Source organism: Amphiura filiformis, chromosome 9 (assembly GCF_039555335.1).
Source record: "Amphiura filiformis chromosome 9, Afil_fr2py, whole genome shotgun sequence".
In the NCBI taxonomy this organism is placed as follows: Eukaryota; Metazoa; Echinodermata; class Ophiuroidea; order Amphilepidida; family Amphiuridae; genus Amphiura; species Amphiura filiformis.
In genome coordinates, this window is record NC_092636.1 from 8147773 (window position 1) to 8173709 (window position 25937).

At 37.3% G+C, this 25937-nt stretch overlaps 1 long non-coding RNA gene across 1 annotated transcript in view; it reads left to right on the forward strand.

Moving 5' to 3' along the window:
* Positions 1-25937, forward strand: part of LOC140160577 (uncharacterized) — a 41018-nt gene that overhangs the window by 1417 nt on the left and 13664 nt on the right. The window contains exon 2 of the long non-coding RNA XR_011859995.1: positions 10547-10986. This is a non-coding gene — a long non-coding RNA (uncharacterized lncRNA). The remainder of the gene's footprint in view (positions 1-10546; positions 10987-25937) is intronic.

Sequence of the window (25937 nt, forward strand, 5' to 3'; positions counted from 1 at the left end):
GTAATAATTAAAATATTTTTCATGGTGTCGGTAGTGCAAGTTGAAGTTAGTGAATTTGTGGTTTTGTATGTTATGTGCAAGAGTGTTTTCAGGAAGCGTAAATAGGCAGGCCGTTATGCTAAGCTCTCCATGTTATATGCGAGTTCGGCGACGAACTGGACACATCACACGGTAGTGTGATGTGTCCAGCCTGGATATATTTCCACAGCACACTGACTGAGCTTGCAATGGCCAAAAATGCAGTTGCTTGCACAGCTCAGAAACTGGCATTGTTAATTTGCATTTTAAAATATGATACCAAGTACACAGTACTGCAGTACATGTATGCATGCTCACTCACAGTAGTCTGTCAGAAAACATGGTCTCTTGTCAGGTGTGAGTTGTGATAATTGTTCTGAAACAGACCGTTTACCACAGCACAGCAGCAGCACATCTAGTTCCAGTAACTGTAACTCAGTTATAGCTAAAATAATAATTTCTCGATCATGAGAGTATGTACTGCGACGTCTCGTGCACTGCGTAATGTAGGTATGCTAGGTGAATTCAAATTTGCCATCAAACTGCATCATTTTATATATCAAATTAAAGCCCTTCTTTAGTAAACAAAGCCAAAACTGAAAACCTTTTTTTCATAGCACTTTCCGTAGCAAAGTTACATCTTGTCAAAGATTGACTTTCATCAAACAATGTCAAAAAGATTCAGCTAGCAAAATTCCCCAAAACAGCATTTCGGGGTGTTTCTAGATCTTAATCTCATGATGGTAGCAGCTTTTTTAATGGAACTGCTATCAAAATCCTCTAAAATTCCATGTGCGAGTGACTTATCACCATAAAAAATCATATATTTGGGTCAAGTGAAGTATAGAAAACATATTTATGTAGGTTTCTTTCTTCGGCCAGTTGTTTTAAATTTCTATGTAAAAATGCATTGACATTGTCAATTTGGCTGACTAGCAAATGTGTTTGCCTGGCATACCTACATAATGTCGCAAGTTTAGTGGAATGTCTGACACGATAGCGCGATCGATTGTGCACGCACAGGAAATGCAGCGCTACCCAAAGCGTGTGTGGTAGGCGCTGTACGCAGACGCAATTGACATTGCGTGCCTATTGAGCTCTCATGATCGAGAAACTATTATTTTAGCCTACGTAATCTTTATTTAACATTATGTAGGTATCCTAGCTGAATTCAAATTTGCCATCAAACTGCATCATTTTATATATCAAATTAAAGCCCTTGAGTAAACTAAGCCAAAACTGAAAACCTTTTTTCATAGCACTTTCCGTAGCAAAGTTACATCTTGTCAAAGATTGACTTTCATCAAAAAGATTCAGCTAGCAAAATTCCCCAAAACGGCATTTCGGGGTGTTTCTAGATCTTAGTCTCATGGCGATGGCAGCTTTTTTTAATGGAACTGCTATCAAAATCCTCTAAAATTCCATGTGCGACTTGATTATCACCATAAAAATCATATATTTGGGTCAAGCGAAGTATAGAAAACATATTTATGTAGGTTTCCTTCACCCACCTATTCTCGAAAAAAATTCAAATTTCTATGTAAATATGCATTGTGTTGGGGCCCCGGTCTCGGCGAATTCGCTGACTAGTAAATGTGTTAACTAAGGTTTGCCTAGGTTACCTACATTATGACATTGTGTCAGTATGTTGAAGGATAGGACCTAAGACATGCAGGCAGGTCTAGCAGCACATCAAGTCATAGGCCTACCTATTTTTTTATTCTCTCGGTCGGGGCCACGTCACATCCATTCATGCATTGGAGTGAAAACAACTTATCGCATATTTTTATTTACAGAGAGTCAAACCTGGCACAATAGTGTGATAGCTTGTGATACACTCAGTGTTAAGCAAATGTTGTTTTCACTCCAGTGCTATCAGCCGGTTCGAACAAAATTACTGTTCTCCAATCTCCATCCCCCCGGTCCATCCCTTTTTCATGTTTTTGGTGTTTTTGAAAAGCCTTTGTAGTACTAACTACTATATAGTTTCTCGATCTTGAGAGCTCAATCGGCAAGCAATGACAATTGCGTCAAGCGTATAACGCCTACCACACACGCTTTGGGTAGTGCTGCATTTCCTGTGCGTGCACAATCGATCACGCTGTTACATAGCTAATCAGAAAAGTCTGTTAGAAAAATATATGGAGTGCGTAATAAATTGTATAATTGCACTCGCGTGCAGTTGCGCGTATAACGCCATAACGTGTTGTGCGTTTCTGATTGAAAATAATAGCAGATATTACATAAATTCTTTGTCGTATAGTATGAAACGGATGAATAAATGCTATCAAATTAGACCCAATAATGCACTTACACAGACTCAATATCAATGCACTTGCACTGAATGTGATCGATGCATCCAATGCACTCAACCCTGCAGGCTGCAGGGCTAGTGCATTGGGCGTATCAACATCTCAGCATGTGTGATTTAATTATTGAGTCCAATTTCTCTTTCAACAAGTGATATGCATTTATTTACCTTATTACCTATAATTAAAATTTACATTTACTTGTGATGTCAGTGTCATGATGCATGCACCACGTTATGCAGGCTCCAGATTCACTCATTCATTCATTCGGTACATTAGAATTATATCTGGTTCCATACAGCAATACGCAGTATTGCTGTCTGGTAAGCAGGTACGAATTGAGACGTCGTGAATTGGGACGTCGGAGCCGGTCAAACACAGAGGACTAGCCTACATCCCGTATCCTACTATCACTCAAACAAGCAAATCTCTTCACGAATTCACTCACCTTGCGATCCTACATCATCAGTTGAAACAAACATCTAAGTTTCCAAAAACAACTTTGTCATTCCTCAAAACTACAAGTAACTTCATTAATAAAAATTGAAATCATACTATTACCCGTTATTGAAAATTTTGTTCGATTTATGTGAACCAAAAGAACGCACGAAGTCGAGTTCAGTTTACCAAAATGGTAGCTCCTGCCTCCTGGTCACCTCAGATATGACGTCAGTATCAAGCTGCTTATTAAACGGTGGATCGGATTGGTTGAAATCAACGCCACGTTTTTGACCTTACAGGGGTCAGAGATATGCATATATTCATGTATGAAAACAGCGATGCGGATATAGTATCATCACCGGAACTGAAAATTGCGACATTTTCGATGTTTGTACCGGGGAATTTCAGACACGGAGACTCCGCGGCGATCTCGATAAATTCGTCCAAAGGTAACCAAAGGGTTGGGGATCGCATTTTTAACTATCACTAAATGTTTCGGAATTGAGGTCGGCTAAAAAGTAGACAGTTTCGGGGACTGTAATTGGGGTAGATGTCACATTTTGAACAGTGAGCGATAAATGACCAATTTGATGCTCAGCACAAGTGACTATCTTTATTCAGGGTACATTAGAATTACATTCGCACCCGGCATTCGCAGCCATCAGGCTGAATTATGGTACCGCAATGCATGAATAGCAAGTGCGAGCAAAGGCGTACAGCACCGACACGGAGCCAGCTGGCTTATGGATAGGGTAGTAGCCGTGGCTCTAGTCTATACAAAAACCTTTGGTCAACTTTGCCTTGAATGGCCAAATTTAGCGAAACTTAAATTCTGGGAATCTCTGCACAATTCTATACAAGTTCACATCGCGCATCGTCCGTATAGGACTGTCAAATTATGTTATTCTGCAGTTTGACTGCTTCCCCAGTTAGATCATTTTACAGAATTAGGGCCCAACAGTGGTAACATCACAGAGGAAAATAAGACATTCAGATTGAGACCTGATCCACACGAGTGTGTTTTTTCCCATCGATTACGATTGTGTCATAATCATATTATAATATTAAGTGTCTGCTCAATGAAGTTGGCATACTACAATTGTGTCATCATTTGTGAATGATGAAAATTTCCATCATTGGGCCGGTTTGTAGCATGATTGTGTCATAATTTTCATGCATAAAAAAATTTCATGCATTTATACACTGTGAGTTAGGTGGGGGAAGTTTTTTTTTTAGTGTTGGTGAAGAAAGTTGTTTTTTTTTGCTCATGTAGTTGGTGAAGGTTTTTTTTTATAACTTCTTACCCCCGCCCTTGAAGTCTAATGGTGCATCCCTAAGTAATTACCAAACCAATCGCACAAAATTCATGAGAGACAATCACAATAGACTTTTTTATGAATGTACAGTACTGATATTTGTTGGAACTACTATTTGCCACAAAGACAAAATGAGATGAGGTATTATTAATTTCCAAGTAAACAAATTGAAATCACAATTGATTCTATTGATTAAAATGTTTGTTCAAATCATGCCCTTGTATGAAGCAGCAGTGCCTTGATAATGCTTATAGGCTTGTGAGTACATTGGGAAGGTTGACAAAAGGGGAAAATACCCATTCTACGGGCCCGAACGACCAAAATTTTGCAGATTTGTTTTGTTTAGCTACCATAGGCCATATATAAAATTTAAAAGTGCCTTTTTTTGGCTAAAGTCGATTTTTTTTGACTGAAATTTTCTTACAAAAAATTGTCAAAATACTGTAAAAAGTAAAACATTTTCATGAGGTTTTTATTTTCGCGAATTTCATGAGTGGACATAAAATCGCTGAAAAAAAATAAAAACTCGCAAAAATAACCTTTTGCATTAGGTTTCTATTGTATCAATATCAAAACCGTGAAATTTAATTCTCGCGCAATTGACAAAATCTTCAAAATCGCAAAAATATCTTCTCGCGAAAATATTGACTTTTACAGTATGTCAGTGATTTTTTAGGATCTTTTTTCCAGAAAAAAAATAAATCCTGACTGACCGAACTCTTACTTGGCAAGTCCGTCGCCCAACTCAATTTTCATAAAAAATAAATGGATGCAGAATGCAAAAGAAATTGCATGTTATACACATGCCTTCCATCAGTTGAAAAATCAAGATGATCAAACCCCGGGGGGGGGGGGGCACTCAACTGAAATTTTGGTAGGGGTGTGCGGCGCAGAGCGCCGAACTTTGGGAACTAAGAACTGATTTTCGGGCAAAATAGGGGCTTGAAGAACTGAAATTTGGGGCAAATTATAGGCTGTTGAGCTTAAAATTTCTAAATTTTTTCCAAATTTTAGCTTAAAGAGCTACAATTGTCAGAGTTTGAGGCTCAAAGAACTGGAGCAGATTCAAATGTGGGGCTTAAGGAACTGCCGGAGAGCCTGAAAAAGGGACCCTTGACCGCCGCACATACCCGCATTCACCTTAACATGTGAGTGCCCCCGATCAAACCTAAAGAAGTTCAAAATAAGTTCAAATTAAGTTATCTCATGAACATCAATGACCCCAAAAGCCATCATATGTTGACATGCAGAAGAATGATCTGCAATCTTTGGTCCCAGCATAGATTTTGGTTCCAGCTGTGCAGCTTCAGGTTTGAAAACAAAGTTTTTCTGTGTACTTCATATCATCACTATTTAAAAAAATTTTAGAATCATTTTCTTGATTTTTCCTTCCTCCGCTATTCTTATGTCATTTACTGTTTTTTAGCTCTAGAAATAGCAATTTATCGAGCAAGAAAATAAGTTATTCTGTTCTATAGTTTGTTGTGTCATGACCCATGGTTTGTAAAACCAAAACAGTGTCATAAATGATGTATGTAACATGTATTTTTAGCAACCACAAAACTTGTGACCCTGGGTATAGCTCCACCTGTTCCATGCATGGGGCATATCATCATGGCATAACTTGAACCAGGGGTCTACATTTATCTTGACCTTTGGCTTCACAGGTTATTTAGGTCAAGTATGCCCAAACAAAACCCAGCCTGTGGTATGTATAAATTGGTAATGCTAGATTTTACCATCCACCAAGTTGGTTCTTTTATTGATACAATCAGTGAAATTCAAGTTGAAATCAAGAAGCCAAGTCTGTAATAGGTTTGGGTTGTCATTTCAATGTTTGTCAATATGTATCTTGTGGAAATTTGACTAGGTTTTACCATGGTTTTACAAATTCAGTATTTACGCTGCATAGCCTCTGGCTGCATAGCATAGCATTATACTGTTCAGAAAATTGACCAGCACCTACACCGGGCGCCTACAATCTTGGAAAAAAAGTCTTGGAACGCTTACGTAAAACTGTCACCCCTTCTCCCCATGCAATGTTGAGAAATGCTAATGTCATCAGCAGTTTCCCAATGTGTTCCAACATTGCTTGCAGGCCCGTAGCCAGGGGGGTTCGAGGGGTTCGATCGAACCCCCTAAGATTTTGACACAAAAAAGGAGAACATGGGAAATGTGGTTGAAATGGCCATTTTAGCACAAAATTGTTATTTTTCTCAAGGCTTGCTAATTTTCCTATTAATTTTAGGCTCAGATTAGCGGGACGATTTGAAAAATCCCCGACGCCCAGTTTATGTAGGCCTATGACTTAATTTAATGCTATAAATACAGCAGAGTCATTATTTGCCTCTTTATCTCATCTAGATTTGAAGATTTAAAAAAATTATTTGGTGTGCAAAAAACAATAACCGAGAAAGCTTAGTTCAGAGATGAAGGGAGTGATATAACATAGGAAAATAAGATAATTGATAATATTTGTGATGAAATAACGCACCTGATTAGCAATTTTTTCTTGTTTTTATCGAGCTAATTTGTCTCTTTGCTATAATATATCCATATATATTCCTGATAATAATGTAAAAATAATGCACCAAATGCCTTCAATTGGGACTTCATTTTTCAAAATTCTTCCGATTCTGAGGGGCACATCCCCCTCAGACACCCCGTATGCCTGATTTGTAACTTTTTCTTGTTTTAACCGCACTAATTTGCGTCTTTGCTGTAATATATTGAACCAATATGTTGATAATAATGTAAAAATGGTGCACCATGCATGCCTTCAATTGGGACTTCATTTTTCAGCTCAGACACCCCTATGCCTGATTTGCAACTTTTTCTTGTTTTAACCGTGCTAATTTGCCTCTTTGCAGTAATAAATTGAAACCATATATTTCTGATAATAATGTAAAAATTGTGCACCAAATGCGATCAATTGGGACTTAATTTGTCAAAATTCTCCCATTTCTGAGGGGGGGAACATCCCCCCTCAGACACCCCCGGCGCCGCGGTTCCGCGGCGCGATGCCCGCTACGCGGCCATTACTCATCAGTAATATACTTAACAGAAATCTGTAAAAACGAACCCCCTAACTCGGAGGGCTGGCTACGGGCCTGACTTGATGGGGAGAGGGGAAGGGTAAATCATTGCTGTACATGTAGATGTCATGTTTGTCCCAAACACTAATTCTCTTGAAAACACAGGCATATGGTTATGAAAACCTCCTGAAAATATGAAACATCTTTGCTTCCTTGGAAAGGAGGGGGTATATAAGCTAGGACATATTATTACTCATTATTCTATGACTCATACTCCATACTGAGTTCCATATTGTGTTGACCACAACAAGCTAATTTGTTTTGCCATTAGTTGAACGGACATGAAATCAATGTCATGGTCAATCAAAACAAATAGGTGTTTCAATATCCATAGCAATGTGTATCATGTGTCATGATGAAGGCATTCCTTGGCACAACTGTTCTCTACGAAACATGTGTTATCTACAATCCTCCATACACCTGTGCTTTCTCATCAATTTGAAATGGTCATTTGGTTTTCAGTTCAAGTTCAAAGAAGATGTTAATATACATTGTAAAGTTGTGTGTTTGTAAACACTGGAAACTCTGAGAAATCTGTGTGTAGGGGTGGGTGGACATTGAGACAACAGTTTTACTAGATTGAAAATGGCATCAATACATCATAAACACTTGTGCAGTTGAAGGTGGAGGGTCAGTCCGCACTCCATAACTGCACCAATAAAAAGCTCTCAAACGTGCCTGTGTCCACAGTGTTGGATAGTGAAAACCCTCAAGTGGTGTATTACTGTCACGTTTGCCTGTGTTTACATCTAATATGGACAGTGTTTGTTTCAATTTTCAATTAAAAATCTTTCATTCTATGTAGTTTGTTACAGGGGCAATGAATGTGGCATTAAATATCACATTGCAAGTCTATATAGGAAGAAGCACCTCATCCACAGATGAAGTATGATCTGGTTGAAAACTTGAGACATATCACATTTCTTTTCATCATCTTGTCTATGTTACATCGTGCCCAGCACATGTAATTAGTGCTCTCCGCATTTTGACAATTGCGCACAACCTTTAGCATTGAGTGAAAGTTTACCTATGGAGTGTGGTGTTGAATATGATAGGCAATATGATAGGATGGCTATTTATCACACAGAACAGTGAGAGTAATTGGAGATGAGTTATGAGGAGAGGTTGGAAAGGGGTGGGAAGGAAATGAATTGTGTTCTTGAGTTTGTGACAGTATTATTCATTTTAGCTGGTTGTGCAGGTGCAGCATGGATGGTAGATGGGGGGAAAACTTGTTGTGCATACAACGTGGTGTGTAGGAATCTATATTTTGCTTCTAGTTCTGATTGGAATGGTTAAATATGAAATTATTTGATCTCAATTGTTTTTACAATAGAGATAGAGATAGATGAATCCCTATCAAACACATCGCAGCAACTAGCATCAGCTGGGTAATAACACTTTTCAAGACTTCATATACCGTAATACTAGAAGCCATGGCCTCCCGATTTTAGAGTTAAGTCTGATGTATACTTCACTTCGTGACCGCGATTTCGCAGGCCGCGAAGTAATTTGAGGTGAAATTTTACGACTTCTGTGAAGGAATTTCCTTCGCGGAGCAGGTTTCTTCGCTTCGCAGAGAGTTGGATTTGGTTCAAGTTTTGGGGGGTAGGCCAGCGAAGTTTCAATATATGAAAGCACAGAGCGGGCAACAATTCTTCGCGATATTTTGATGAAGTATGTACATGAATGCCTTCGCGCGAAGCTGCAAATTAATTTTTTCATCACAACTTCTCGCGAAGTGGAGTATACATCGAACTTTAGCATTCAGGGTAGGTTTTAGGGTTAGTGGTTAATTAGGGTCAGAATATTTTGATGAACATTTGATATGATTAATAGGACTATAGGATTGTGGCATGGGCCTCCTGTATGCCATTCTAAAATTCCTCTGTTACATTATACATTTACGTAAAAGGAGTTGCATGAATATTAATTTTTGTATTTCTCCAGTCAGTTACATGATGCTTGCAGTATAAATTACTAGTATGACATGTATGTTTTAAATGTCAATTGTATAATACATCATTGATAAAGTGCCAGGGACGTAGGTGAAAAATAAAACAAGCCGGCAGTTGCCATAATGTATTCTTGTCTGTCCACAAGATGAACTGAAGATGTTACCGATGCTGACAGACTGACACACAATAGTGCTCAGTAACCTCACACTAATGTGACCCCATTCCAGACCAACTAATAAATGTTCACCATGTACCTTTCCATCAACTTGTTCCTGTTTGCTTTCCATAGAGTAATACATCTTCCCTCGCTAATTGTCTTCCTACTGCACACCAACATGTATACAGTATTGCTGAAAATTTTCAGTCTGAATGGTGTGTTAAATCACCGAAAAGTAGCATAAGTTTTTTCATTAACCATTAGTTTCTACGAGTCGAGAAACTATGGGTTCGTTGTGGCCAATGTTGAAAAGTCACCCTTTTTCTTTTAAGCAGTAGTTTCTATGTGGCAGAATATGAGAAAACTTTGTGGTAAAAATCTTATAGTCGCCCAATTGGGCTACCAAATCACAGGCTGGCAACCTTTGCATGCATACTGCAGCGAGCCAATTGACAATGAATCGTGACCAAGAATAAGTTAACGGCACATTTTCTTGATGTGTCGCCGAAACGAAAGATGGCATGAAGAGACATCTTTTCACAGTGCGTTAAATCATTGTGTGCATTGCTGCATGTATTGTAAGAATTTAAACACAGGTAATCAAAGCATTCAGTACCATGTTCTAAGGCTCTTGTTAAAATCTTTTATCGGTATTCAGCAAAAGTGTATGTGATGTGACAAGTTGTTGAGTGGAGAGAATGTCTGAGAATGAGGTGCAACGTTTGAGGAAAACGAGACAGAGTATTTGAGGAAAATGTGGCATCTTAATGAACGAGGAAGGAAAGTGCTATTACCTACCCAAGTCTGTACCCTTTCCCAGACACACTACGAGCCTGCGGTAGAAGTTACATGTACAGCTGCCAATGGAGAAAATCCCAAATTTGCCTCCGGCTCATTGAATAACATTCACCTCCCCCATCACTGCCATCCCTAATAATAGTATAATTAGGGCTGGACATGGCCTGAAACCTTCACCAACCCTGGGGTGGGGCTCAGCCCCTTGCCACATTTACCTGGTACACTAACGGGATAACAAATCATAAAAGAACATGACAGCTTTTGAAAAATTAATATGGTACTATCAATAATCATAATAATAATAAAACAAACATTAGTAAATTATTTACCAAATTTGGTTCTACTGCACTTCTTTTTATCTAGCGGCAGTTTATGTGAAATTATGTCTTTGTAACTATCAACAATGCAAACACCATACTTAACTGCATTTATATTTTGTCTGATATCATTACAGATTCATCATTATGCTGTGTTCGCAACTTGAACTTGCTATCTCTATACAACTACACTACCTGGCTCCATCGTTTGTTTTGTATGGACCTTTTTGATATCGGAAGTATCGCATATCTTGTTTGAGTATTTCACCGGACAGACGGCGATATAACATGCCGTCACCGAGACACAACGTCTTATTTTGAAAACGATTTCTTGACATTGTAATATAATCGGAAACGGGAGATTGGCAGACTGGGTTTGACTTTCTATATCATGCAATGAGAGACCTAGTACAGTGATTTCTAAGTCTGATTTCTGAGAGGGGTGAATTGGACTGATGAATTTTAGTGGTTCGTTAAACGTTTGTGTTTAAATAAACCACAGGCTATTGGAATTAAGTCGGGATCGGAGAATAAAAGGGGCTTGGTTGTCTGGCTGCATGGGTTCAATGACCTTAAGGTGAGATATCATTTTTTGCTTATGATTAAAAAAAAGATTGATTGCAACATTTGGTCTTGTGAAACCACAAAACCTGAATATTGATTCTTTAGAATTCATGTCTAAGGTAGTCATCACCATGTAAAGTAAACTGTAGAAGTTCATTATGTGCACTCTGGTGTGGTTGTGGTTGTCTGAAAAATTAATACTACATGTAAATGAACATCACTGCAATATCAGCAGCAAACACACAGTCAGGAATATCTGCAGAACTGGAAAGATGGACAAGGGCCAGGCCAAAATGCAGGAAAACAAACAAGTGCTTGTGCTGTAAGGCAATGAGTATCATGTTCGCTTGGGAAACATATTTGAACTTGTTCTCTCATATGATGGGATGATAACACTTTAGATTTCATTACTGATGACATCAAATAAAGGAAAACACAGAAATCCTGAATTTCAAGGTTATGATGTACCTCTTACATAGTAAGATGCAATCAGTGATACCATCTGAACAATTTGATTTCACTACTTCTCAATAGACTCACACGTTATCAACTGCACAGCACATGAGGTCTGCAAATGAAACATACACCACAAATAAAGCAAAAGAATACTAACAGTCCATGAGACATTATATTACAGGAAACTGCAAAATATAGATGTTCTTTATAACCAAGAGTGAAAGCTACACCAATGTTATGAATAAAAGCAATGTCAATGACTGTAGAGAAAGTGGAGTGAGTGAATCAGCTGGGGGCACTTCTCTGGGTCACTGACCTAAATAATAGCAATGGGGGAATAATTTCTATGAAATCATAAAGAAATTATTACATTTATGTGCTGTAGATTTATGTTCTTTTTACTTGGTAAATTTTGTGGTGGGTAGAGGGAGAACATTGTGCTATATCTTTCTTTAATGAAAGGTAAGTTTTTATAAAAAAGATTTTCTCACCATGTTTATACTCAAATACTTTTTAGAATAGATAAGCCATACAAATGATATATTTTATTTGTTAGGATTTCTGACTTTTTGGGTGTAACTACAGCAGTATAAGGGCCAATCCTAACCCACAGGGTTACTGTGGAAGTACAGTAATAAGATTTGGTTGTATACATGTTCAGTGATAGATGAGATGTTGGTTGCTGTGGTATTGCTTAGGGTGCATTGTGCCATTTCAGGTTCATCAGCTTGTAGTGTAACATAAAGTTCATATTCTGTGCCATGTGTGCTGATTTCTGCTTTGATTGAACTTGAACAGTATGCTGGAAATGATTAAGATTGAACATGTTTTGCAGACTTTTGCCACTCTGTTTATCAATCTGAGAGGCATGCATCTCATTCTCAGACATGTGTATGTGAGCGTGTGTTTGTTTTGGTACATTGTATCCCAGGAAAACGTGGACACACAACAACTGAGGACGTCCTCGGTGAAATGATTTTAATCAGAAGATCACAAATAACGTAAGAATACATATGCCGAAGATCCAAAGGGTGAGGAATATAGATGGGGTCAAACTTTATGTTACACTTCCCACATTTGTTCCGGGGGGGGGGGGCTCAACTTTGGAAGTGACGGTATGTGCCTGTCAATAGGCCCCCTCTTTTGAAGTCGACTATACCCGATGACCCCCTTTTTTTAAAAAGTCATACCCGATGACCCCCCTTTTTTTAGTTGCGGCTACCCAATGACCCCCTATTTTTGGTTGCGGCTACTCAATTACCCCCTTTTTTCTAGATTTTCTAGAAGAGCATCATCAAAATGCAACAAAATAATGCCGAAACTTTCAAATTTTGCTCCATTTTTTCAAAATTATGCCGAAACTTTCAAAATTTTGCTCCATTTTTCCAAAATTTTCTACCCGATGACCCTTTTTTGGAAATCTTATACTCAATGACCCCCTTTTTTCAAAATATTATACCCAATGACCCCCCTTTTTTATTTTTTTTGTACCCAATGACCCCCTTTTTAAAAATAACGCTTTGTTACCGATAGGCCCCTACTTCGCGACACCGGTAGGCACATACCCGTCACTTCTAAAGTTGAGTGCCCCCCCCCAGGATTTGTTCCCTGCATTGGGTAGTGACAAGAAATATCTTGATTGCAAGATCTGGTGAGCTCTCACTGTTAATTGAGGTACCGGTATTTATTTTTTCGTCACTATCGACCCATGCTGCTTTTAATAATAAATCGGTAAGGGAAGAAATGCATTGTGGGAAGATCAATAAGGTGTATACACGCAATCACGCATCGCAGTCAAGGTCTAGGCTATTGTCAATCAAATAGTGAATGTTATGTTTCCCAAAAACATATAATAAGAAAGTAAACAATAATTGATATCAATGATAATATTCCTTTTTGTGGGGAGATTCATACAAAAGAAGACGCAAGGTGTCATCACTACAACCAAAGTTCCCAGCCATTAATTTGGTCTTGTGTTGACCTCTTGACCCCTGAGGTTAACAAGCAGACTGATAATTCTTTGTATGCGACTTTAACAGGGACAAAAGGTAACACCTTTAGGGGTGAGATTGAGAAGTTGTATTCCATCCGTGGTTCATTAAAACACAATAGGCATGGATGTCATTTCCCAGGGCTGCGTTGGATTGGATGGTTGATTTTTTCTTTAATTTCATTCCATGTGGTGTGGTCTCTCTCACCGATATTTCCAAAAATAGTCATTCATAACAAATTGAAAGGGTCGTTTTGGCTCATTAAGTCATTTTGTAGTCAAAGAGTATTGTAAAACTTCAAATATAATAGTGGTTATGATGCATTGTGCTAACTGATTGTTAAGACAGTTGGTAACTTTTTCATTGTTACTTGATACTTAAGGGTCCCTGACTAAAAAATGGTAACAAAGTGGTCAAATCTGCTCCTTGAGAAGGTGTATTTAAAGGTTAAACTTTGCTTCCAATTAAAGTAATATTGTGAGATTGGCTCACAACGAGGAGTGCCGTCCATTGTTTTCTAACTTCTGATTTTCAAATGATTTTGATAATTTGATATGTACGCAGATATCCGAAGTTGAAATACTGTGCCCTCTACAAAATCCGTAGCACTGCTCTAATTGCAACAGAATCTGAGATTGTGTTTTATCATGTTTATTGTAGGATTCACTAGGATCCACAATATGCGTATCTATCAGGGGCACAGTTCTTTAACCCCAATACATTTGCACATTCATTGAATGACCTTTGAAAATTTGTGTACAAAAACTCATACTCTTCAACTTTAGGTCAAATTTTGCACTATGATTGTTTAATTAAGGTTATTGGACTATGCCATAGTGGTCCATAGTGATTCTTCTGTAAATGTGCCAATGCCTAGTGAGTTACAAATGAGTGTTCACGAACAGCTGATCAGCTGTTCTGGTATATTACGTATTTTTACGTATTAATTTGGCTTAAATTCAGCCTACGCAGAAAACAATGTGTGACAGTTAATGCTATCATTATTACTATGGTAAAAAGCTAAATGAATAACAACTTAAAAGAAATCCTAATTCATTTAAACATGCTTTTGAAGGGAAAAAACACTGAGACAAAACTAGTACTAAGCTTTAAAAGTGTTTCATTATTCACCACCTGCCCAAATTGAAAAGAAATCTTGTTTTTGCTAAAAAAAAAAAAAAAATCATAAATAATTAATTTTCTCATATATTCATCATATTTGATCAATGTCTGGAGGACACAGTCATACTTTTAGTCAAGGTAGTTGATCAAGATATGATTAGAGGAAGATATATTGTTGTGTATATTGATGTATTGATCAAGCCTCATTGATAGTCGATTGTTAATTGTCTGATGAGGAGTCTTCACAGATTCAATGTTGGTTTCTAAAAACCTATTATGATTTGAAATCTAATGATTCAAGTCTAGCGTATGTGGATATACATACATATAACTTTTTCTTTCTTCTTGCTTTCGTTAAGTTCTTTTGGTTCTCGCTTGTTTTCTCACATCTTTTTCATCAATTCTTTTAAGGTGCTTTGCCCACAAATAATTATAGCAACAACCAATATACCCTACATGTATCTTCTGTATCGAAATGTAGTCTTTCAACTGCCACACTCTTGTTTGACCGCAAAACTTTTTCAAGATGTTGGTGTGCTTATCTTCAGATATATGCTACTTCCAAACCAAAGATCCTGGAATTCCTGATACCGCCAATGCTTACTCAGTACAAACCAACATAAAAATTACTGTAATGCCATTTTATGGAAATTTGAACAATTATTGGTTTTATGTGATTGGAAGTATCATGTTTGGATTACATTTTTATGTATCTTCCATTGAATAGGTTTATGTATAAACCTATTCAGATGTTAGACATATATTTATTTAGGCCTGTATGCACTTCAAGCAGAAGTAAATAGAATATCAGCTTAAAGGGGGGTAACCCTATTGGTTTTGGATATGGATTGTCTTTAAAATTACATAATAATATCAAATATCTCCCCCTTTATGCTGCTTTGTGAAAAAAACGAGAGCATTTTCAGCGTAAATGTGAATAAATAGCCAAATTTGCAATCCAATACCTTGTATACGTGAATTGCATTCTGGGTAGGCATGCAACAACAACAATTCCCGTTCAGTATGACGAATGCTGACATGCTGCAATGTTCGGCCCAGTATTGAACGGAAAATATTTTTGTTTTTTTGTTTTTTCGCACGTTTCAGAAAAAAGGAAACAAAATATATTTCCCCTTGCAATATGTACATTTCAAATGAATATAAAAAGTTTGGGTTAAAAATGGAGAGGAAAAACCTTCCGATACGGGTTTTGAACCGGGTACCTCTAGGGTAAAAGAACGGTAGCGCTAGCCAATTGAGCTATTTCACCAACTGAAATAATGAAGGAATTGTTTTAATTATATACGGCGGACCGTCTCCTCAGCACTTAGCGTAGTCTCGAGCCAGACTGTATGTGGCTATCGACGAGGATCGACGAGTGTCAGACCGACGCAAACTGGCTGTGTAGGAGACTACACTTAGCGTAGTTCGCTTTTTTCTCTTCCCATGATCCGAAGTAATTTTTATTGTTTACAAACTGGTATACCTGTAAAAACCGCTGTGATTCATGATTTCTCGAAATACATCGACTTGGAGCGTCAAATTTCAGGATAGTAATGAGAAAAATAGTATCTATTATGTGATACCAAAACCTCATCAACAATGAAAAAATCGGGGATGATGCTGTCGATCGGGTTACGGACCTTTAAGGGCTGGGGTATGAACGTTTGGACAGTATTTATTTTGGGACATTATAGACATATCGATTGCATTCTGAATACTGAAGAATGTCATTCTGATATCAAATAATTTTGATTTTTGAAATTCGCAATTTAATACACATTTTATGGCAAATCATTAAAATTGATATTTTTGATATTTAACAGTACTCGAAGTAAACTTTACAAATCTGATGATTTATACTTAAAGTGTATGTAGGTGGGATGAAAAGCCGACGATCAATTGAAAATTTTGACCTTTTCGTATTGAAGATATGGATTTTTTTCCCAAAACACCAAAAAAATTAGGTCTTTTGGGAAAAAATCCATATCTTCAATATGAAAGGTCCAAATTTTCAATTGACCGTCGGCTTTTCCTCCCTGCTACATACACTTTAAGAATATATCATTAGATTTATATAATTTACTTCGAGGACTGTTATATATCAAAAATTTGAAAAATATCAAATTTTTATAATTTGTCATAAAATTTGTATTATATTGTGATTTTCAAAAAATGAAAATTACTTGATATCAGAAAGACATGCTTCGTATTCAGAATGCAATTCGATAGGTCTGAGGTGCTCTCATGTCCTACAAAAAATACTGTCGAAACGCAATAAACGCTCATTTTAGATCCCTTAACCATGTTAACATTAATTAAATTTGGATGGATTTTCAGCCTTTCCAATATTATTTCTTTGTCAGGAAATGATACATTGTTGATTAGTTTGAAGAATCAATCAAGCTATAGATTGCAACATCAGCATAGAGGGTTCTAATTTAGCCGGGAGGCCTATTGTGCAGGCCAGATCCGGCCGACCAATAATGTGGTTGGCCCTTGGACATCATGTTGAACAGTTCTGAAATGTAGAGTAAACATAGCAAAATAAAGCTAAATTTGGCCCTTATTTAAAAAAAATCTTTAAATGATTGTATGACTTCTGTGCACCTACATTGTATATATTGCAGGGTGCAACATTTTCTTTGGAGCTGTCCCCTGCTGATGTTCATGAAGTCTTTAGTTAAACCTATATTGTAACATTTGCTGAGGACGCCCTCAATATTTTTCAAAATTCGGTTTTTTACACGATTGAGATGTAACTAACATACCCTGTAAAAATCAAGGCTTTAGGTGCTGTAATTTGGTCAAAATCCGAGATTTTGAATAAAGCGCAGGAACCATTGTTTAATCATTTATACAATGGAAATATTAGTCGAACATGTACGCGATGTTCATAACACAGTACGTACATGGCAAGCGGGACGATCATACACACATCAAAGGACCGTGCCATAGCACAACCGATGGAGTGATACGCATTGGCGACATTGGCGCTGGTAGTGAATTCCAATTTTCTTTGCTTTACCTCAGTTGTTCAGCTTAGAATTAAAAGGGGACATATCTGACAGTAACAGCTAACATTTTATGGAAAAGAAATACAAATCCATTTTTATGGAAATGTTACAATATGGCTTTAAGTTGAAATATAAATGTTTTTAACAAGCTGCTTGACCTTTTGATCTATCACTTCATGTTTTCTTGGTCATGCTGGTGGTAGAAAAATAGACATGATAGAGGAGGATTTATCCACTCAAGTCCTGAATCATGGTGTGCTTATTGGGATATTGATTACTACAAGTATTGATCAATATAGATCTTTTTACATTATAGGCTTATAGGGATCTATCAACTGGCCTTGTACCTTCTGTATCTTTGACAGGTTTATTACACCATATAGAAAAATTAATATAAAATGTGAATCAGAGATCCTAGTTTACACAGTCTAGCGGCAAATTTGAACTCCACAGTTTGTGTGTAGACTGGGTTGCCACGTTTTGAACTCAACTTAACCCTAATCGCCTAGGGGCTTTTTGGCGCCGGGAAGGGAAAGAAGGAAAGAATAAAGAGAGAAAAGAAAGAAAGAAGTTGTTTGCTCTGGGTGGGATTCGAACCCGAGACCCCTCGCATGCCAAGCACTCGGTCGGCGACACTTTGCCACAGGTCTTGGGCTTCGCTGGCCAGCAAAACCGTGCCTATATGTCACTTAGGGCGATTGCATCATCACACCACGTGGGATGCATGCACGAACAGCGCATATATCAAGTAGTATTTTGTAGTATTCAGGAGGGTTAGGGTTAAGGAAGCATATACTGAGTTTCGATAGTGGTAACCTTACCCTAACCGCCTAGGGGCTTTTTGGCGACGTGAAGGGAAAGAATAAAGAGAGAAAAGAAAGAAAGAAGTTGTTTGCTCTGGGTGGGATTCGAACCCGAGACCCCTCGCATGCCAAGCACTCGGTCGGCGACACTTTGCCACAGGTCTTGGGCTTCTGGCCAGCTTAAATGAAACCGTGCCTATATGTCACTTAGGGCGATTGCGTCATCACACCACGTGGGATGCATGCACGAACAGCGCATATATCAAGTAGTATTTTGTAGTATTCAGGAGGGTTAGGGTTAAGAAGTCAACTTCTAATGACAACCCTGAACAACTTTGTTAAATTCAAACCCCGGATTCAAACTCGACTTATGCAGTGTAAATGAACATGCAATTAGAAGTTGAGTTCATAATGGTTATTTGAAGAGTGAGCAAGTGATGGCATAAAAGTCAAATCAATTTGTTTAGAAGTCAACTACCATGTAACCACTCCGCCATTGACAAATAATTTATGCTAATCCTTACATCGCAATCTGAATTCAATTTCACTAATCGCTATTGAACATGTTGAACTTGATTTCGAATTCTCCTGTTAGTCTCAGGTAAACAGGGTCTTAGTCATGATCCCATTAGTTTTAGACTACATTATGGTGTCGAGACACTAGTTCAAATCCTTCCTTTGAAGTCAATAGATATGTCAAATGTTTGATACCATTTGTAGCAGGCATTAAGAACAAAGATGTTTTATAGACCCAGAGTTTAGACTACATGTATATATTAATAGTTCTCTGCTAAGCTTTTGAGTCGCTCATGGAGAGCAAAATAGTGTACATGTAGGCCTATTATTTTGCTATGCAGCTTACATATCATGTGCTTCCTGGCAAATTTGTAATTCAAAGTGTGTGCTTTTTTATATGTAATCCTGGTGTGTAATATGTTGGAAATAGGCCCGATGTGTAATGTGTGTTATTGCAATGCAACACTTTGTAGCCCTCAAACTTTTTCGAATCGATCTTTACTAATTCCAGGGGCACACTATTCTGGTCCCCTTCTCGTCGCAGACCCAAGGTCTATGTTTTTATAATAAAAAAATAAGAAAAAATTGATCTCTGGCCATGCTGGTTAAGAATAAAAAAATTTACATGGAGCATACAAATGTAAGGAGCCACAAAGAAAGATATTGGAGTCCAGAACCTCTTTATTCCACAGTGTTCTTATTCTAATCCATTTGGGATTACTACAATTCCATTTCAAAAGTTGTATTTTTGTACAGATCAGTGCTTAAATCCATACCCAATCCACATTTTATGCAATTCCAAGTCAAACCCACCTCAAACAAGATTAGTTACAATAAGTAGTAGAATTTGAATGAAATAATCATGATCAGTGTTCGAATTTAGGAAAAATAAATGGTTGTCCCACGGACAACCAGATTACAATTTCTGGTTGTCTGTCTAAGTTTTTGGTTGTCCGTAGGCCTACAAATGTGACTTTTGGCTAGATTTATGGTTGTCCGGCGGACAACCGAATCAGTATTTTTGGTTGTCCGGCGACTTTTTTAGTTGTCCCGGGCAACGGGACAACCAAAATTTCGAACGCTGATCATGATATGTGCATCTTGTGTGGTATCTAAAAATATACCAATTTTTACCCAACTAAACATTTTCATGTGATTATTTTAGGAAGTTTATACCACATGTTATCCAATGTGCAGAACTGTGGATCAATAATTTGACCACTTTTTCTTTTAAACTTGGCCACTTTCTTCTCAATTGGAGACTTTTCTTTCAGTTGTTGATATCAATACTATCCACAAGTTTTGCTTTGTAAACTATATTGCCCTGTAAAAACATTTACTTTTCCCTTCCTGGATAATGATCTGAAGAGGTCCTTGGAAAGCTGGAATCACCATGCATGAAATCCTCCTTGGTGTTTTGGCCTATTATAGAATTATGAATCTATCACTTATACCATCTTATGAGGGTGTTGAATGGGGAATTATGGGATATTGTCACTAAGCTTTGTCAAACCTCAAGTAAAGAGGATTTGCTGTAAAATATTGCAACAGTAAAAGTTATTCTATCAAAAATGACATGTCATGTAGCATATGCATATTATTACATGTGGGTAATTCATAGTGTTGTGGCAATTGGCAAAAATCTTCAGGGTCAGAAAAGTCACTTGCAGATAGTGTAAGCATTTTTGGCACATGTATCATCTTCATTGAATCTGTTAATCATCTTCCATTTGATTATATTTGCTGGAATTTAAATGGTAAGTCACTGATAATGAAATAGGTGTTTGGTTGAAAATTAGTTTAAAGAATATTATTTGCATATTTTGGCTGGTATTCGATGTTCTGCTAGTATGAATGTTACAAAAGTGTTGTCACATCAGTAACTTATACTGTAGCATCAGCATGATCAGTACAGTGCTTTATACATGTACATATTATTTAGTTTCTTAGTTATACAGTAGATCTGATATATTTTCGTCCTCTCCAAAAGTCACATAAAGCTGTTGGTCCTGTCTACAAGAAGAGTAAAACCTGTGTCGGAGCTATTTGAAAAGAGAAGGGGGACCATCACTGGTTCTGATATCTGCAATCAATCCTAGGTTCCAGGATCGTGCATAAGTAAAGTGTGAGCTTGAGCGATAATACTCCAAAACAAAAAATAGAGGTATAGCACGTATCTAGGTCTAGGAAGAAGAAGATTGAGGCCCAAATGCCATGCTGGGTTTGGAGGGATGCATAATTTTCAATATAATATGTGGCCCCTAAAAAAGGACCTGCAAATATTCAAAGGGTCATCCATGTTGAAGCCAATGCATAGTGAATCCTCTGGTTTTATATATTTTTGTAGAGTAGACCTACACAAATATTAATTTACTCTCATGGAATTTCAAGCTGTATGTTGTTCTTTTTAAAAATCTCCCAGTGGGCACCCCATTCCTTTTTAAAGGAATTTTTATTATTGGTGATTAATCATGTGGATGTCTGGCAGTAAACAATGACCTCAAGTTGTAGGTCATGAACATTACCAAAATAGTAAGTATGGTATACTATAACCAACAACTTTTCCAGATGGTCCACGATTTGATACATGTAAATGGTTGGATACTGTCTGTCATCAGATAAATGAATGAAAAAATATCATTTGCAAATACCAAAATGGGTTGTTTTACTGCTGAAGGCGGTTTGAAGAAGTTCTGAGGAGTACACATGTAATGCTTTGCATGTAGGGTCCATGGATTTCTAGGATGATAAAATAGAATTATTCAATACTAAAATGTTTTGTTGCATTTCATTTCTGTAGGCCAAAAGCTTTATCATTTGAAATTATATGCCATTTGAAAGGGGAAAATAAAAGGTCTGATCTTAACAGTCCGCTTTATATTTGTTCTTTCCAATTTCCAATTTTACATGAAACATTTTTACAAAGGGGCAATCTTCCTCCAGCTCGTTATGCTCCCAAGACAATGGACAGTAACCCCCTTGGTCTTTTTGAAATCAAATTTAATGACTGCATTTAATTCCAGGGTCTATGATGTGATGAAGTGCGAGAGGATACTACAGTATTTTGTTCTGTCCAAAAATGAGCTGTTCAAAGTCATCAGTGGCTATCCCCTTGCTTTTAAGGGGGTACTACACCCATGTGGTAAATTTGTGACTATTTTTGCATTTTTCTCAAAAAATAATTACACACTGGTAACAAAAGTTATGTATATTATTGGGGCAAGGAATCCAATTACTACACTGAAAATTCAGTGACTCAAGACAAGTGGTTCAGTATATATGATAGGAAACGAGGTACATCCTAGTGGTACCTTATTTCTGATCATAAATAACAAACCGCTTGTCTTGGGTCACTGAAATTCCAGTGTAGTAATTGATTCCTTGCCCCTATAATATACATAACTTTGTTACCACTGTGTTATTAGTTTTGAGAAAATGCAAAAAATAGACACAAATTTATCGTGGGGTGTAGTACCCCCTTAACTGAACGCTATGTGTCACTAATCTGACAAAGATTTATAATCAAACTCCTATAACCTCGCTCATATTTCATCATTTTATGCAGCAGTTCAATAATAAATCATATCAACACATTGTTAGGCACAATGGCAACAGCTTAATTAATAATAATTAGTCATGTAACTTTACTTTCACCTCAAATTTAACTTGAACTCATAAAGGTTTCATCAATCATAGAACTGCAAGCATTATTTTGTTGGGATGTGAAATATGCAGGGTCTAGCTATTCAAGAATGATAGCCACCAGGGATGTAGCTACGGTGGGCGGTGGTGGGCGGCAGAGCCCGGCACTCAGATTTAGAGCCCACCACTGATAAACAATTTAAGCTCTAGCACCCAGTCAAAAATTGCAAAATCACATAGAATTTGGCCAAATTTAGGTAATTTGCCATTAAATTGTCTTGTTCACAAAAAATTCCTCAAATACAACCCGGCACTAAAAATTCTCTAGCTACAACCCTGATAGCCACCCTCCCTTCCCTGGGAGCTCCTGGGATAACCATAAGGTATATTGCTGATAGTGATTGATTGGCAAAAGTGATGCATGCTGGGAAGGAAAAGTGAACGGCTCTTTTCAGAGCCACCAAAAACCTTTATATTAGCAGATAGGCAAGATCTGCTTGTTCTCTGTTGACAAGGGGCAGTCTTCAGTGAATGACTCTTGTCAGACAAGGGGCGGTCTACATGTCTCATTCTTAGGTACTTTGTCCTGAAGAAGTCAGAGCTACTCCTGACGAAAGCTTGACAGTTCTAGACTTGTCCGACGGCGAACCCGCTAAAAACCCACTAATTGTTATGAATTCCCATCGTAAAAGCCTATCCCACAAAAAGGGTCTCATATTCACAAATTTTATAGCTTTTGGGCCCTTTTCATTCCCAGCATGCCCATCTGCAATATACCTTATGCTATAGTGTGTCTCATCTCAAGTTGAGAGTAATGTTGGATTTTGCACTGGCAGATTCGAATCGGTGCTTTTACGCCAGGGTTGTTGATTTTTTGGATTTTTTTAAAAAAATCAAAAAAATCAGATTTTTTTTATTTAAATCGGATTTTTTTGATTTAAATCGATTTTTTTAATTTTTTTTATTTCAAGAACTGCTATACCCCATAATAAGTTCAAAAGAGACCAGTGGAATGCTAGACATATGCACAATACTATCAGGTATTTACAAAAATTCAAAACGTGTTTTTACATGTGAAAATTTCAAAGAAAAAATTTGGCAAAAATCATGAGGAAAAACCTGTTGAATTCGGCACCTTGGAGATGAATTTTTAACAAAAGATACAGTGACATCATAAAGGTATTTTAATTGTATCCAAAGGTTGTAGAAACATCAGGAATGATGTAAAACAGTCAAATTAAGAAAGAAATTAAGTTATATTTATCAAAAAATGGTAAAAATGAAAAAGTTGATTTAAATCAGTGATTTAAAAAAAAAAATCAAGTGATTTTAATCGCGATTTAAATCACTGATTTAAATCGACATGATTTGAATCAAACAACCCTGTTTTACGCGGTTGCGTCACCAGTGCATGGACAAATCACATTTAGTTTTTACGTGTGTACGCTCCGCGGATTAGGCTAGCATGCACAAATCGAAATCTGCCTCTGCAAAATCCAACATGGTGTTACTCTCAACTTAAGACGAGATGCAACTGATAAATATACCATCAGATCTCTGCATACAGATTCCTTGAAGCTATTGTTTTGATAAGAGCAAATTAGAGGCATCCCTGCAAACTTCACCTTGCATGTTGTCCTACCTAAGGCTAACTAGTTATCTATTCTGATATCTGATGGTCTGTGTGGGGTAGTAATTTGGACCATGGAATTTGGACATAATTCTTTAATTTGACGAAAAAGAATTTGATACCAGATCAGGGGTTTTAGAGATCTGGACAAGGCAAGGCAAAAGAAAAAGAGTTCATTGGGAGAGATTTAGAAAGGGACAGTCAACAATGGTACAATGGAGAATGTATATTAATGCTCCAGGATTATCAGTGTACCAACTCATAATCCTGATTCTATAGAAACTTTATTCACAAATAGGCATCTTTTGTATGAATTCATGAAGTTCAACCTTTACTGTAGTATTCAGAATATGTAGTGACTGATTGCAGTGCCCGGATGCAGTGAGGAATCTAAGGACCCTGTAGACAGGATTCGAACCTGAGGGCTGGAACTTAATCAATTACAACTAGATTGAAAGCAAGATAATTTGATTGGAAGGAGTTTCTCTCTATGGTATTTTTTTAATATGCATGATGTACATGTAGGCCTACACATAGCTTGGGATGATTTCTAGCACTGTTTGCATTGAGAAGGATTTCTTGATTGCCTACCCTCTAAGCCTATTTCCCATTTCCTTACTGTGACTGCATGCCATATTTCACAAAAACTTCAAATCCATGACATACCAAATACTGTCAGAACTGCTTGGTTCATGCATAGGTACTGGTTCAGTGCTGGTTCATGTCTCTCCAATTTGATATTTCACACACCATTAGAAATTGGCCTCTTGTTACATCTTGATGGATTGAACAAACACTATTGAATCTGACAGAATTATGACTTTTGAAGTTCAGGAAGTAGGAAAAGATGCATTCCATAGCATTATGGAAACATGAGGGTCAGACTAAGGGTCAGGAAGATATAGGAAGACAGGGTTATGGCAAAGTAGGGCATCACGCACCAAAGCTATGAAAGCAAAACAATGATGGGTGAGCATATTTGGCACTAGTATTTTATAGAAGTGTTTTTTGAAGGAAAAGAAGACAAGAATGTTTTTTTTTTAGTGAATGACAGGTTATTAGTTGGAACCCTCCTCAGAGGTCATCAACAAAAATTTGGTTTTGTCAGCCCCCATGTTGAAATTCTTCCAAGACACCAACTATGTAGCTATGACTATCATAGGGTCAGGCTGTGAATGAGAGCTATCACTCTCCTAATAATCTCCTATTCCTTAGAAGAGTGATGTAGGGCTCATCTTCAAAAGTCAAGGTCTGTTTTCACCACTTAGCATTTGATATTATAGACATTAGAGGAGCATCCTCTTACTCAGGTGGTACATAGCATGAATGATACCCTCTTAACAGCCAAATTTGTTTGATCTTGGGGGGTTGGTACAATTTGTGACCCTACTTCTCATACCCCACTTTTCATACCCCACTTGACCCGACTTTTTTTCGTTACAATAAATCTGTTTAAATATTTCAATGAATACTAAATAAAGTGTAAATGAAGTCTACCGAATTGACATGGCTAAATCAGTGTGATTAGTGAAAATCATATTTTCAAAGATATTGTTTATAAACCTCGCTCTTCCTCGTTCGCTGCCATAATCTCCAAACCAGTCGTTTGTAAGCTGTCGCATTAAGGTGGTATTTGAGGCATTTTGGAAGTGCTCTATGCATGTTAAAAATAATAGACTAAATGAGTAGGGCCAAGAACACTGATCAATACGCCTTACGTTTTAAGCTAATCAGACATTATATGGTTTTTATAATACACACAATTATATCTTTGCATTGTATTATTT